Source organism: Ambystoma mexicanum, chromosome 6q (assembly GCF_040938575.1).
Source record: "Ambystoma mexicanum isolate Mex_15411 chromosome 6q, UKY_AmexF1_1, whole genome shotgun sequence".
In the NCBI taxonomy this organism is placed as follows: Eukaryota; Metazoa; Chordata; class Amphibia; order Caudata; family Ambystomatidae; genus Ambystoma; species Ambystoma mexicanum.
In genome coordinates, this window is record NC_090937.1 from 63,231,262 (window position 1) to 63,234,847 (window position 3,586).

The window sequence follows — 3,586 nt, forward strand, 5'->3', positions numbered from 1 at the left end:
TTAATTGGGATGATACTTTTACTAAGCTTAACCATACCCTCTCTGGCAAAGACCATTATGTGTTTAGGAATGGAATTACAGGAATGTCCTTAACATGCAAGTTGTTACATAATGCACACTTACAGTATTGCTACTGTAAAACACTTGTCTCCAAGCTTTACAGTAAAATGCAGGTTAGTGAATCTGAATCTCAGTTGTATTAATTTAATTGGAGAAGTTGCATCACATCGATCAGTGAACACTTTTGAATATGTACATGATTACATGGCCAAATCCTTTGGTGGAAAACCTAGGTCTGTGTTATGCTTGTTGCATACATATGTGCAACTGGTGCTCAGCCCATGAGCTGATCCCATACTCGTTGAGATTCTATCTCATCACCCTGTTGCTTAATACCAGCTACCCTGAAAGTGAGATGGCCGAAAACTGCAAAAATCCATCTAATTTTCCCAGTGTTCTACCTGCTACACCATCCACTCCGATTAGTCTTTTCACCTTCCTTTCCTCTTACATAATGAATACACAAAGCCAACTATATGTTTAAGCAAAGTAGTGATCAATAGTTCCATTAACTCTGTACATCTACAGATCTGCTGCTATTCCGTACACTGTAGTTAGCCTCCAATGCTCGCTTTGCTCTACGATTACATTGTATATTCACACCTACGTTAGAGTGCTGGCCAAACTGTTTTCACAGCCTTTTTCTCATATCCATTTATTTGTGTCCATTCATGCAGCTAACCTTTTACAGACGCTCATCCAGGGCTTGCAAAGTCTACTCGAGTAGATTTTATGATGGGCGAGTACTATTTGCTGGGGATATTTGAAACTTTTATTTCACATTTACTTTGCAGTAAATGTCAAATAAAAGTTTCACTGTGAATGGCTGGCCTCTGGGTGGCAGCAATTTGCCAAACAAAGTGGGATTGTGGTGACATGCAACATTTTTCATTAAGCCGATTTACATTTTTTGTCATCTGTTGCCACGGGTCGGGTGCAGTTCTCTTAGGTCAAGCAGATAAACTAAATTACTCGACCTGCAGGGCTAGCAGAATTTTAAATAATTTGCCAGACCGTATTCATCCCACTAATGCCTTACTTCAGCTCTAGACAAAAATGCTATATGGATGCTCATTTTATGTTTTGGGTACAAATAATGTCAGTTGACATTAAAAATATTAGTACAACATTGCTAATCAAATGCTAGCCAAATGTAGTCGTTATTATGATATTTTAACTAGTACAGATCAATGCTGGATGAGATGTTTAGCAAGCAGACAGCCTTCTCCAATTGTGGGACTCATAACATTTTGGATTTGAATCAAACAACTGTTAACCAAGGCTGAAAACAAGGTTAATACTGGTAGTTTATTTGTAAGTTTTATGATGTGTGGCAAGAACCTAAATAATTGTAACGATATGCAAAGTTTTTCTTTAAACAAAAAAAAGTATCTTGTATCCGAGTGGTGTGAGTGACCCTGTTAGCATGACCCGTGTGGAGGCTTCAGACAGGGATGGGGACAGATGAGAGGGGACGGTTTCTGTAAAGTATTGCGAACCTGCCTTCCAGAGAGTTGTAAAATGCTCTGTTTGGACTACACATTTGCTCTGGAGGAGAGTGGATCACTTTATGGGCCAAAGAGATACGGATAGAGTCCGGATAAGAAAGAACCAGGATGTTTGGATTTGAAGAAAGTCGTTTTTTTTAAAGTTTTTTCACCAGCATAGACCCTGCTACAGTTAAACAACCAGAAAAGAAACAGTGGTATGGTGAGATGTAACCATGTGTTTTGATAGTAAGAAAGCTTCACAACATCACTAGATGAACGCTGTAGTTCCAAGGGCCAACATGTTAAAGAAATATGCTTGCCCTGTAAAAGAATCTCCTTTTCACACCTTCCTGGGTCACGTTTTATAAAACGGGATAAGAAGAAAACATGATTTGTCTGCCTACCACCCAACCTTTTCTGGGGTAAATAGTACAAGCTTTTTCAGGGAAAAATTCACAAATGTACAGACTAGAGGCTGTGTGGAGCCCAACTTTTTCTGGAGACAAGGTCGCTCTTTCAGTGAAAAAAAGAACACTGATGTAATTAAAATAAATCCTGGGTGGGCCAAAATAAACACCACATCGATGGAATAGGCTCCTTATACCCAGCCGTTCAGATAGCACAGTGAGCTAAGCGCTCGCCCCTGATATCTCTGCACAGTCTGAGTGGCAAGTTCGAATCCTGGCAGGTTCAACTCAGCCTTTCATCCTTCCGAGGTTGATACATTGGAGTACCACTCTGTGGAATAATAACCTCTTCTGCTATTTTCAACGTGGGTTTGTATCACTCCCTATATAAGAAATACATAATTGCTATTATTCTAGTTAGAGAAATATCAACAACGGAGGCTGCAAAACAAACTTTGAGGTTGGCAGTCTAGGAGACATTATGGAGTAGAAGCATTGGGAATACCCTTCGATGGCTGATCGAGAATAAAGCATTGTCAAAGTCAATAGGTCTGGCTTTGCAAACGCAGTGGGTACGCCTTTTTTCTCCGGTTACAAAAAGGATAGTGAGGACAAAGTCGATTTTTAAGACACGTCTTCATTCAGGTTCAACACGTCAGTGTTGGGCTAGCAATTTTACAATAGCTACTTTTATGACGACATTTCCCACAGCTCGGATCTGCTTAATTTAAGCGCACGGACATAAAACTTACTGGCAAAACAGGGTTGCTTCCAGTACGTACCACAAAAAAAAAAAACGTGCACGGACCTCTAAAAGCCTTAACAACTGATGACATCCCATGGCACCTGCCAGTAATTCTTAAAAGTAACCATCCTAGACTGTCATATCTGGTGAGCGCTACATCCAAGTAACCCATCACTCTCAAACCAATCAAAACACTCTTGAATCATGTTCTTGTACCCTGACATTATGCAAGAGGAAAGAAAGACATAACGTGTGTGGTGTTGTGTATGATAAATGCTTTCTGGCCAGAAAACTACACAAATGTAACATTACATCACATTCCAACTCTTGCTATTTAGGACGGGGACGCCAATAGTCAGAAAAGAAGTTTACTTTTTCCAGCATGGTTTACCTTCTTCATCCTAACGCCTCTCTCCTTCCGATGCAAGTCAACGAGCAAGCATGATTGAACATCAGAACCTCCCCTTATGATTTCCAAATGTTGGCATAAATGTTACACCAGCTGTCAACCACCCGCAGATTATCCCTGGATTTAAAAGCAACACAGACAACAAGCAAGAGTGGGAAATTCACCCACCTGCCACACAACACTCGTAGGGCTAAAATATACAGAGTGACAGCCTTTTATTTAAAGAAAAAAGACCACAGGATCAACGAAACATGCAGACGGAAATGGGATGACAAAAAAAAAATCTAAACAAAATCATATAGAGAACATCTGTCTCTGAAAGGCAAATCCCAAAATAAAAAATAAAAAAAAAGTCAACAACTGCGGCTTTTTTGAGGCTGTTAACCCTCAGATATCAATTCTATAAAGTTTTGGCTTCGTTTTCCTCACAGCACCCGTTGGCAGGGCTAGCAAAGCGCAGAAACTAGAGTTTTAC

General features: G+C 40.0%; 1 protein-coding gene across 1 annotated transcript in view; it reads right to left on the reverse strand.

Moving 5' to 3' along the window:
• Positions 1–3,586, reverse strand: part of FBXO10 (F-box protein 10) — a 794,278-nt gene that overhangs the window by 790,554 nt on the left and 138 nt on the right. The gene's annotated exons all lie outside the window — the stretch shown is intronic.